Source organism: Penaeus vannamei, chromosome 14 (assembly GCF_042767895.1).
Source record: "Penaeus vannamei isolate JL-2024 chromosome 14, ASM4276789v1, whole genome shotgun sequence".
Taxonomy (NCBI): domain Eukaryota; kingdom Metazoa; phylum Arthropoda; class Malacostraca; order Decapoda; family Penaeidae; genus Penaeus; species Penaeus vannamei.
In genome coordinates, this window is record NC_091562.1 from 22,438,038 (window position 1) to 22,452,588 (window position 14,551).

Sequence of the window (14,551 nt, forward strand, 5' to 3'; positions counted from 1 at the left end):
CAGATCGATCAAACCTGTCGGGAAGAGCTCGAGATGGGCCGGGCCCCTGCCTGGCGACTTGCCATGAGGGATCCCAAAAGGTGGAAGCAGAAGGTGGACAGGGCTATGCGCCACCGTCGGCATTAGCTCCGGATGATGATGATGTCATTATCATTGTCATTATCATGATAATTATCATCATTATTGTCAATAATAAAGGAATCATCATGGAAGTCATCATAAATACCTGAATTAATGTTAAAATCCTCATAATTACCATTAAAAAGCGAAAAGTTTTTTTTTCGACGATTCTCTCAAAAGGCTGTAATACGCTAGATTTTGCCGTTTTTTCGACCTTTGGGATTTTATTACTTCTGGCCTTTATTTCATTATAAATGAACTGAATGATAATTATTATCATCATCATTATCATTATTGTCATCATTTTTATGATTATTATCATTACTGTCATTATCATCATAATTATCCTTATTATTATCATCATTATTGCAGTTATCATATTTATTATGCTAATTATTATTGCTATTTCTATCATTATAACTATTTATATAATGATAATAGCAATAATGATGATCTTAGAAATAATAATGACAATAATAATAATTATAATGACAATGATAATGATGTTATTAATATTTCTATTGCCATTATTAGTATGGAAATTATTGGAATAGAGTTGATTATTGATATTATTGCAGTAATTATCATGATTATCATTATAATTATGACTTTATCATTATTATCATTATTATAGTCATTATCATTGTCCTTATCATCATAATTTTCGTCATTATTATCAATAATAAAGGAATCGACATGGAAATCATTATAATTACCCGAATTAATGTTAAAATCCTTATAATTACCATTAAAAAGCGAAAAGTTTTTTTTCGACGTATCTCTCACAAGGCTGTAATACGCTTGGTTTTGCCGTTTTTTCGACTTTTGGGATTTGATTACTTCTGGCTTTTATTTCATTATAAATGGACTGAATGATAATTATTATCATCATTATTATCATTACTGTCATCATTTTTATGATTATTATCATTATAGTCATTATCATCATGATTATCACTATTATTATCATCATTATTGCAGTTATAATAATTATTATGCTAATTATTATTGCTATTTTTATCATTATAACTATTTATATAATGATAATAGCAATGTTGACGATCTTAGAATTAATAATGACAATAATAATCATTATAATTACAATGATAATGATGTTATTATTTCTATTCCCATTATCAGTATGGAAATTATTTGTGTAGAGTTAATTATTACTATTATTGCTGTAGTTATGAAGAGTATCATTATGATTATATAACTTTATCATTATTATCATTATTATTGTCATTATCATTGTTATTATCATCATAATTATCATCATTATTGTCAATAATAAAGGAATAATCATGGAAATCATCATAATTACCTGAATTAATGTTAAAATCCTCACAATTACGTGAATTAATGTTAAAATCCTCATAATTACCATTAAAAAACGAAAATGGTTTTTCTTCGACATGGTTTTTCTCTCAACAGGCTGTAATACGCTAGATTTTGCCGTTTTTTTTTTTTTACTTATGGGATTTTATTACTTCTGGCCTTTATTTTATTATAAATGGACTGAATGAAATTATTATCATCATTATTATCATTACTGTCATCATTTTTATGATTATTATCAGTATAGTCATTATCATCATGATTATCATTATCATTATCATCATTATTGCAAATATAATAATTATCATGCTTATTATTATTGCTATTTTTATCATTATAACTATTCATATAATGATAATAGCAATAATGATCTTAGAAATAATAATGACAATAATAATCATTATAAAGAAAATGATAATGATGTTATTATTATTTCTATTGCCATTATTATTATGGAAATTGTTGGAATAGAGTATATTATTTCTATTACTGCAGTAATTATGAAGATTATCATTATAATTATAACTTTATCATTATTATCATTATTATTGTCATAAACATTGTCATTATCATCATAAGTATCATTTTTATCATTAATAAAGGAATAATAATGGAAATCATCATTTTTACCTGCATTAATGTAAAAATCCTCAGAATTACCTGAATTAATGTTAAAATCCTCATAATTACTGTTAAAAAGCATAAACGTTTTTTTTGATGTTTCTCTCAAAAGGCTGTAATACGCTAGATTTTGCCGTTTTTTCGACATTTGGGATTTTATTACTTCTGGCCTTTATTTCATTATTAATGGACTGAATCATAATTATTATCATCATTATTATCGTTACTGTCATCATTTTTATGATCATTATCATTATAGTCATTATCATCATGATTATCATTATTATTATTACCATTATTGCAGTTATAATAACTATTATTGCTTTTTTATCATTATAACTATTTATATAATGATAATAGCAATAATGAAATAATAATGACAATAATAATAATTATAATGACAATGATAATGATATTATTATTTCTATTGCCATTATTAGTATGGAAATTATTGGAATACAGGTAATTATTGCTATTATTGCAGTAATCCTCAAGATTATCATTATAATTATATCTTTATCATTATTATCATTATTATTGTCATTATCATTGTCATTTTCATCATAATTATCATCATTATTGTCAATAATAAAGGAATAATAATGGAAATCCTCATAATTACCTGAATTAATGTTAAAATTCTCATAATTACTTGAATTAATGTTAAAATCCTCATAATTGCCATGAAAAAGTGGAAATGTTTTTTTTTCGACGTTGCTCTCAAAAGGCTAGATTTTGCCGTTTTTTTTTGTTCACTTTTGGGATTTTATTAGTTCTGGCCTTTATTTCATTATAAATGGACTGAATGATTATTATTATCATCATTATTATCATTACTTTCATAATTTTTATTATTATTATCATGATAGTCATTATCATCATTATTATCATTATCATTATCATCATTATTGCAGTTGTAATAAGTATTATGCTAATCATTATTGCTATTTTTTATCATTATAACTATTCTTATAATAATAATAGCAATAATGATGATCTTAGAAATAATATTGAGAATAATAATAATTATAATGCCAATGATAATCATGTTATTATTATTTCTATTGCCATTATTCGTATGAAAATTATTGGAATAGAGTTAATTATTGCTATTATTGCAGTAATTATCAAGATTATCATTATAATTAGGACTTTATCATTATTGTCATTATAATTGTCATTATCATCATAATTACCATCATTATTGCCAATAATAAAGATATTATCATGGAAATCATCATAATTACCTGAATTAATGATGAAATCCTCATAATTACTATTAAAAAGTGAAAACGTTTTTTTCGACGTTTCTCTGAAAAGGCTGTAATGACCAAGATTTTGCCGTTTTTTCCACTTCTGGATTTTATTTCATTATAAATGGACTGAATGATAATTATTATCATTACTGTCATCATTTTTATGATTATTATCATTATAGTCATTATCATCATGATTATCATTATTATTATCATCATTATTGCAGTTATAATAATTATTATGCTAATTATTATTGCTATCTATATCCTTATTCTTATCTATATAATGATAATAGCAATAATGATGATCTTAGAAATAATAATGACAATAATAATAATTATAATGACAATGATAATGATGTCACTATTATTTCTATTTCCATTATTAGTATGGAAATTATTGGAATAGAGTTCATTATTGCTATTATTACAGTAGTTATCATTATTAACATTATTATTGTCATTATCATTGTCATTATCATCATAATTATCATCATCAATGATTAAGGAATTATCATGGAAATCATCATAATTACCTGAATTAATGTTAAAATCGTCATAATTACCAATAAAAAGCGAAAGTTTTTTTTTCGACGGTTCTCTCAAAAGGCTGTAATTATCAAGATTTTGCCGTTTTTTCGAATTTTGGGATTTAATTACTTCTGGCCTTTATTTCATTATAAATGGACTTAATGATAAATATTATCATCATCATTATCATTACTGTCATCATTTTTATGATTATTATCATTATAGTCATTATCATCATGATTATCATTATTATTATCATCATTATTGCAGTTATAATCATTATTATTGCTATTTTTATTATTTTAACGATTTATATAATGATAATAGCAATAATGATGATCATAGAAATAATAATGACAATAATAATAATTATAATGACAATGATAATGATGTTATTATTATTTCTATTTCCATTATTAGTATGGAAATTATTGGCATAGAGTTAATTATTGCTTTTATTGCAGTAGTTATCAAGATTATCATAATAATTATGACTTTATCATTATTATTGTCATTATCATTGTCATTATCATCATAATTATCATCATTATTGTCAATAATAAAGGAATCATCATGGAAATCATCGAAATTACCGGAAATAATGTTTAAATCCTCATAATTACCATTAAAAAGCGAAAAGTTTTTCGACGTTTCTCTCAAAAGGCTGTAATACGCTAGATTTTGCCGTTTTTCGGCATTAGGGATTTGATTACCTCTGGCCTTTATTTCATTATAAATGAACTGAATGATAATTATTATCATCATTATTATCATTACTGTCATTATTTTTATGATTATTATCATTATAGTCATTATCACCATGGTTATCAATATTATTATCATCATTATTGCAGTTATAATAATTATTATGCTAATTATTATTGCTATTTTTATCATTATATCTATTTATATAATGATAATAGGAATAAAAATGATCTTAGAAGTAATAATGACAATAATAATTATAATAACAATGATAATAATGTTATTATTATTTCTATTGCCATTATTATTATGCAAATTATTGGAATACAGTTAATTATTGCTATTATTGCAGTAATTATCAAGATTATCATTATAGTTAAGACTTTATCATTATTATCATTATTATTGTCATTATCATTGTCATTATCATCATAATTATCATCATTATTGTCAATAATAAAAGAAATTTTCATGGAAACAATCATAATTACCTGAATTGATACTAAAATCCTCATAATTACTATTGAAAAGCAAAAAGTTTTTTTTTCGACGTTTCTCTCAAAAGGCGCTAGATTTTGCCGTTTTTCTCGACTTTTGGAATTTTATTACTTCTGGCCTTTATTTCATTATAAATGGACTTAATGATAATATTTTTCATCATTACTATCAATACTGTCATCATTTTTATGATTGTTATCATCATAGTCATTATCATCATGATTATCATTATCATTACCATTATTGCAGTTATAATAATTATTATGCTAATTATTATTGCAATTTTATCATTATAACTATTTATATAATGATAATAGCAATAATGATGATTTTAGAAATAATAATGACAATAATAATGATTATAATGACAATGATAATGATGTTTTTATTTCTATTGTCATTATTAGTATGGAAATTATTGGAAAAGAGTTAATTATTGCTATTATTGCAGTAATTATCAAGATTATCATTATAATTAGGACTTTATCATCATTATCATTATTATTGTCATTATCATTTTCATTGTAATCATAATTATCATCAGTATTGTCAATAGTAAAGGAATCATCAGCGAAATCTTCATAATTACCCGAATTAATGTTAAAATCCTCATAATTACCATTAAAAAGCGCTAGATTTTGCCGTTTTTTCGACTTTTGGGATCTTATTACTTCTCGCCTTTATTTCATTATAATTGGACTGAATGATAATTATTATCATCATTATTATCATTATTGTCATCATTTTTATTATTATTATCATTATAGTCATTATCATCATGATTATCATTATTATTATCATTATTATTGCAGTTATAATAATTATTATGCTATTTATTATTGCTATTTTTTATCATTATAACTATTTATTTAATGATAATAGCAATATTGATGATCTTAGATAATAAATAATGACAATAATAATAATTATAATGACAATGATAATTATATTATTATTTCCATTGCTATTATTAGTATGGAAATTATTGGTATAGAGTTCATTATTGCTATTATTGCAGTTATGAAGATAGCATTATAATTATAACTTTAACATTATCATTATTAGTCATTATCATTGTCATTATCATCATAATTATCATCATTATTGACAATAATAAAGGAATAATCATGGAAATCATCATAATTACCTGAATTAATGTTAAAATCCTCATAATTACCTGAATTAATGTTAAAATCCTCATAATTATCATTAAAAAGCGATAAGATTTTTTTCGACGTTTCTCTCAAAAAGCTGTAATACGCTAGATTTTACCGTTTTTTCGACTTTTGGGATTTTATTACCTCTGGCCTTTATTTCGTTATAAATGGACTGAATGATAATTATTATCATTACTGTCATCATTTTTTATGATTATTATCATAATAGTCATTATCATCATTACTGTCATCATTTTTATGATTATTATTATTATAGTCATTATCATCATGATTATCATTATCATTATCATCATTATTGCAGTTACGATAATTATTTTGCTAATTATTATTGCTATTTTAATCATTATAACTATTTATATAACGATAATAGCAATAATAATGACAATAAAATTAATTATAATAACAATGATAATGGTGTTATTATTATTTTTATTGCCATTATTAGTATGGAAATTATTGGAATTGAGTTAACTATTGCTATTATTGCAGTAATTATGAAGATTATCATTATAATTATGACTTTATCATTATTATCATTATTATTGTCATTATCATTGTCATTATCATCATAATTATCATCATTATTGTCAATAATAAAGGAATCATCATGGAAATCATCATAATTACCTGAATTAATGTTACGCTAGATTTTGCCGACTTTTGGGAATTTATTACTTCCGCTCTATATTTCATTATATATGGACTGAATGTTAATGATTATCATCATTATCATTACTGTCATCATTTTTATGATTATTATCATTATAGTCATTATCATCATGATTATCATTATTATTATCATCACTATTGCAGTTATAATAATTATTATGCTAATTATTATTGCTATTTTTATCATTATAACTATTTATATAATGATAATAGCAATAATGAGTTTAGAAATACTAATGACAATAATAATCATGATAATGACAATGATAATGATGTTATTATTATTTCTATTGCCATTATTAGTATGGAAATTTTTGGAAAAGAGAGTTAATTATTGCTATTATTGCAGATTATGAAGACTATCATTATATTTATAACTTTATCATTCTTATCATTATTTTTGTCATCATATTCATTATCATCATAATTATCATCATTGTTATAAATGATAGAGGAATAATCATGCAAATCATCATAATTTCCTGAATTAATGTTAAAATCCTCATAATTACCTGAATTAATGTTAAAATCCTAATAATTACCATTAAAAAGCAAAAAGGTTTTATTTCGACGTTTCTCTCAAAATGCTGTAATACGTTAGATTTTGCCGTTTTTTCGACTTATGGGATTTTATTACTTCTGGCCTTTATTTCATTATAAATGGACTGCATGATAATTATAATCATTACAGTCATCATCTTTATGATTGTTATTATTATAGTCATTATCATTATGATTATCATTATTATTATCCTCATTATTGCAGTTATAATAATTATTATGCTAATTATTATTGTTATTTTTATAGTTATAACTATTTATATAATGATAATAGCAATAAAGTTGATCTTATAAATAATAATGACAATAATAATAATTATAAATGGACTAAATGATAATTATTATCATCAATATTATCATTACTGTCATCATTTTTATGATTATTATCATTATAGTCTTTATCATCATGATTATCATTATTATCATTACCATTAATGTAGCTATAATAATTATTATTGCTTTTTTATCATCATAACTATTTATATAATGATAATAGCAATAATGATGATCTTAGAAATAATAATGACAATAAAAATTATTATAATGACTGATAATGAAGTTATTATTATTTCTATTGCCATTATTAGTATGGAAAATATTGGAATAGAGGTAATTATTGCTATTTTTGCAGTAATCCTCAAGATTATAATTATGATTATACCTTTATCATTATTATCATTATTATTGTCAGTATCATTGTCATTATCATCATAATCATCATCATTATTGTCAATAATAAAGGAATAATTCTGGAAATCATCTTAATTACCTGAATTAATGTTAAAATCCTCATAATTACCTGAATTAATGTTAAAATCCTCATAATTCCCATGAAAAAGCGATTTTTTTTTTCTACGTTGCTCTGAGAAGGCTGTAATACGCTAGATTTTGCCTTTTTTTTTTGACTTCTGGGATTTTATTACTTCTCGCCTTTATTTCATCATAAATAGACTGAAGGATAATTATTATCATCATTATTATCATTACTGTCATAATTCTTATCATTATTATCATTACAGTCATTATCATCATGATTATCATTATTATTATCATCATTATTGCAGTTATAATAATTATTATGCTAATTATTGTTGTTATTTGTATCATTATAACTATTTATATAATGATAATAGCAATAATGATGATCTTAGAAATAATAATGACAATAATGATAATTATAATGACAATGATAATGATGTTATTATTATTTCTATTGCCATTATTAGTACGGAAATTATTTGAATAGAGTAAATTATTGCTATTATTGCAGTAATTATCAAGATTATCATTATAATTATGACTTTATCATTATCATCATTATTATTGTCATTATCATTGTCATTATCATCATTATTATTGTCATTATCATTGTCATTATCATCATAATTATCATTATTGTCAATAATAAAAGAATCATCAGGGGAATCATCATAATTACCTGAATTAATGTTAAAATTCTCATAATTACCATTAAAAAGCGAAAAAGGGATTTTTTTGACGTTTGCCTCAAAAGTCTGTATTTATCAAGATTTTGCCTTGTTTTCGACTTTTGGGATTTTATTACTTCTGGCCTATATTTCATTATAAATGGACTGAAGGATAATTATTATCATCATTATCATTACTGTCATCATTTTTATGATTATTATCATTATAGTAATTATCATCATGAATATCATTATTTTTATCATCATTATTGCAGTTATAATAATTATTATTGCTATTTTTATCTTTATAACTATTTATATAGTGAATATAGCAATATTGATGATCTTAGAAATAATAATGACAATAATAATAATTATAATGACAATGATAATGATGTTATTATTATTTCTATTGCCATTGTTAGTATGGAAATTATTGGTATAGCGCTAATTATTGCTTTTATTGCAGTAGTTTTCAAGATTCTCATTATAATTATGATTTTATCATTATTATCATTATTATTGTAATTATCATTGTCATTATCATCATAATTATCACCATTATTGTCAATAATAAAGGAATCATCATGGAAATCCTCATAATTACCTGAACTAATGTTAAAATCCTAATAATTACCATTAAAAAGCGAAAAAAAAATTCGACGTTTCTCTCAAAAGGCTGTAATACGCTGGATTTAGCCGTTTTTTCGACTGGGATTTCATTACTTCTGGCCTTTATTTCATTATAAATGGACTGAATGATAATTATTATCATCCTTATTATTATTACTGTCATCATTTTTATAATTATTATTATCATAGTCATTATCATCATGATTATCAATATTATTATCATGATTTTTGCTGTTATAATGATTATTATGGTAATTATTATTGCTATTTTTATCATTATAACTATTTATATAATGATAATAGCAATAATGATGATCTTAGAAATAATAATGACAATAATAATATTTATAATAACAATGAAAATGATGTTATTATTATTTCTGTTGCCATTATTAGTATGGAAATTATTGTAATAGAGTTAATTATTGCTATTATTGCAGTAATTATCAAGATTATCATTTTTTTTGACTTCTGGAATTTTATTACTTCTCGCCTTTATTTCATCATAAATAGACTGAAGGATAATTATTATCATCATTATTATCATTACTGTCATAATTTTTATGATTATTATCATTACAGTCATTATCATCATGATTATCATTATTATTATCATCATTATTGCAGTTATAATAATTATTATGCTAATTATTGTTGTTATTTGTATCATTATAACTATTTATATAATGATAATAGCAATAATGATGATCTTAGAAATAATAATGACAATGATAATAATTGTAATGACAATGATATTGATGTTATTATTATTTCTATTGTCATTATTAATATGGAAATTATTGGAATAGAGTTAATTTTTGCTATTATTGCCGTAATTATCGAGATTATCATTATGATAATGACTTTATCATTATTATAATTATTATTGTCATTATCCTTGTCATTATCATCATAATTATAATCATTTTTGTCAATAATAAAGGAATCATCATGGAAATCATCATAATTACCTGAATTGATGTTAAAATCCTTATAATTACTTTTGAAAAGCAAAAGGTTTTTTTTTAGACGTTTCTCTCAAAATTCCCTAGATTTTGACGTTTTTCTCGACTTCTGGGATTTTATTACTTCTGGCCTTTATTTCATTATAAATGGACTGAATGATAAATATTATCATCATTATTATTATTACTGTCATCATTTTTATGATTATTATCATTATAGTCATTATCATCATGATTATCATAATTATTATCATCATTATTCCAGTTATAATAATTATGCTAATTATTATTGCTATTTTTATCATTATAACTATTTGTTTAATGATAATAGCAATAATGATGATAATAATTATCAATAATAATAATTATAATGACAATGATAATGATGTTATCATTATTTCTATTGCCATTATTAGTATGGAAATTATTGGAATAAAGTTACTTATTTCTATTATTGCAGTAATTATCAAGAATATCATTATAATTATGACTTTATCATTATCATCATTATTATTGTCATCATCATTGTCATTATCATCATAATTATCATCATTATTGTCAATAATAAAGGAATCATCAGGGAAATCATCATAGTTAACTGAATTAATGTTAAAATCCTGATAACTACCTTTAAAAAGCGATAAGGTTTTTTTTTCGACTTTTCTTAATACGCTCGATTTTACCATTTTTCGACTTTTGTTATTTTATTACTTCTGGCCTTTATTTCATTATAAATGGACTGAATGATAATTATTATCATCATTATTATCATTACTGTCATCATTTTTATGATTAGCATTATAGTCATTATCATCATGATTATCATTATTATTATCATCATTATTGCAGCTATGATAATTATTATGCTAAATATTATTGCTATTTTTATCATTATAACTATTTATATCATGATAATAGCAATAATGATGATCTTAGAAATAATAATGACAATAATAATGATTATAATGACAATGATAATGATTTAATTTTTATTTATATTGCCATTAATAGTATGGAAATTATTGGAATAGAGTTAATTATTGCTATTATTGCAGTAATTCTCAAGATTATCATTGTAATTATGACATTATCATTATTATCATTATTACTGTCATTATCATAATCATAATTATCATTATTGTCAATAATAAAGGAATCGTCATGGAAATAATAATGACAGTAATAATAATTATAATGACAATGATAATGATATTATTATTATTTCTATTACCATAATTAGTATGGAAATCATTGGAATAAATTTAATTATTGCTATTATTGCAGTAATTCTCAAGATTATCATTATAATTATGACTTTATCATTATTATCACTATTATTGTCATTATCTTTGTCATTATCATCATAATTATCATTATTGTCAATAATAAAGGAATCATCATGGAAATCCTCATAATTACCTGAATTAAAGTTAAAATCCTCATAATTACCATTAAAAAGCGAAAAGGTTTTTTTTCGACGTTTTTCTCAAATACGGTAGATTTTGCCGTTTTGTCGACTTTTGGGATTTTATTACTTCTGGCCTTTATTTCATTATAAATGGACTGAATGGTAATTATTATCATCATTTCTATCATCACTGTCATCATTTTTATGATTATTATCATTATAGTTATTATCATTATGATTATCATTGTTATTATCATCCTTATTGCAGTTATGATAATTATTATGCTAATTATTATTGCTATTTTTATAATTATAACTATTTATATAATGATAATAGCAATAATGATGATCTTAGATATAATAATGACAATAATAATTATTATTATGACAATGATAATGATGTTATTATTATTTCTATTGCCATTATTAGTATGGAAATTATTGGAATAGAGTAAATTATTGTTATTATTCCAGTAATTATCAAGATTATCCTTATAATTATGACTTTATCATTGTTATCATTATTATTGTCATTATCATAATCATTATCATGGTCATTATCATCATTATTGTCAATAATAAAGGAATCATCATGGAAATCATCATAATTACCTGAATTAATGATAAATTCCTCATAAATACCACTAAAAAGCGAAAAGTTTTTTTTCGACGTTTCTCTCAAAAGGCTAGATTTTGCCGTTTTTTTCGACTTATGGGATTTTATTTCTTCTGGAATTTATTTCATTATAAATGGACTGAATGATAATTACTATCATCATTATCATTACTTTCATTATTTTTATGATTATTATCTTTATAGTCATTATCATCATCATTATCATTATTATTATCATCATTATTGCAGTTATAATAATTATTATGCTAATTATTATTGCTATTTTTATCATTATAACTATTTATATAATGATATTAGCAATAATGATGATAGAAATAATAATGACAATAATGATTATTATAATGACAATGATAATGATGTTATTATTTCTATTGCCATTAGTAGTATGGGAATTATTGGGATAGAGTTAATTATTGTTATTATTGCAGTAATTATCAAGCTTATCATTATAATTATGACTATCATTATTATCATTATTATTGTCATTATCATTGCCATTATCATCATAATTATCATCATTACTGTCAATAATTAAGGAATAATAATGGAAATCCTCATAATTACCTGAATTGCTGTTAAAATCCTCATAATTACCATTGAAAAGCGAAAAGTTTTTTTTTTTTTTTTTTTTTTTTTACATTTCTCTCAAAAGGCGCTAGATTTTGCTGTTTTTTTCGACTATTGGGATTTTATTACTTCTGGCCTTTATTTTATTATAAATGGATTGAATGATAATTATTATCATCATTATTATCATTACTATTATCAATTTTATGATTATTATCATTATTATTATCATTATTATTGCAGTTATAATAATTATTATGCTAATTATTATTACTATTTTTATCATTATAACTATTCATATAATGATAATAGCAATAATGATGATCTTAGAAATGATAATGACATTAAAAATAGCTATAATGACAATGAAAATGATGTTATTATTATTTCTATTGCCATTATTAGTATGGAAATTATTGAAATAGAGTTGATTATTGCTACTATTGCAGTAATCATAAAGAGTATCATTACAATTACGACTTTATATTATTAACATTATTATTGTCATTATCATTGTCATTATCATCATAATTATCATCATTATTGTCAATGATAAAGGAATCATCATGGAAATCATCATAATTACCTGAATTAATGTTAAAATTCTCATAATTGCCAATAAAAAGCGAAAAGGGTTTTTCTTTCGACGTATGTATCAAAAGGCTGTAATACGCTAGATTTTGCCGTTTTTTCGGTTTCTGGGAATTTATTACTTCTGGCCTTTATTTCATTATGAATGGGCTGAATGATAATAATTATTATTATCATTACTATCTTCATTTTTAAGATTATTATCATTATAGTCATTATCATCATGATTATCATTATTATTATCATCATTATTTCAGTTATTATAATTATTGTGACAATTATTATATATATTTTTTATCATTATAACTATTCATATAATGATAATAGCAAAAATGATGATCTTAGAAATAATAATGACAATAATAATGATTATATTAACAATGATAATGATGTTATTATTATTTCTATTGAAATTATTGGTATGGAAATTATTGGAATAGAGTTAACTATTGCTATTATTGCAGTAATTATCAAGATTAACATTATAATTATGATTTTATCATTATTATCATTATTATTGTCATTATCATTGTCATTATTACCATAATTATCATCATTATTATCAATAATGAAGGAATCATCATGGAAATCATCATAATTACCTGAAGTAATGTTAAAATCCTCATAATACGCTAGATTTTCCGATTTTTTCGACCTTTGGGATTCTATTACTTTTGGCCTTTATTTCATTATAAATGGACTGAATGATACTTATTATCATTATTATTATCATTACTGTCATCATTTGTATGATTATAATCATTATAGTCATTATCATAATGATTACCATTATTATTATCATCAATATTGCAGTTATAATTTTTATGCTAATAATTATTCCTCTTT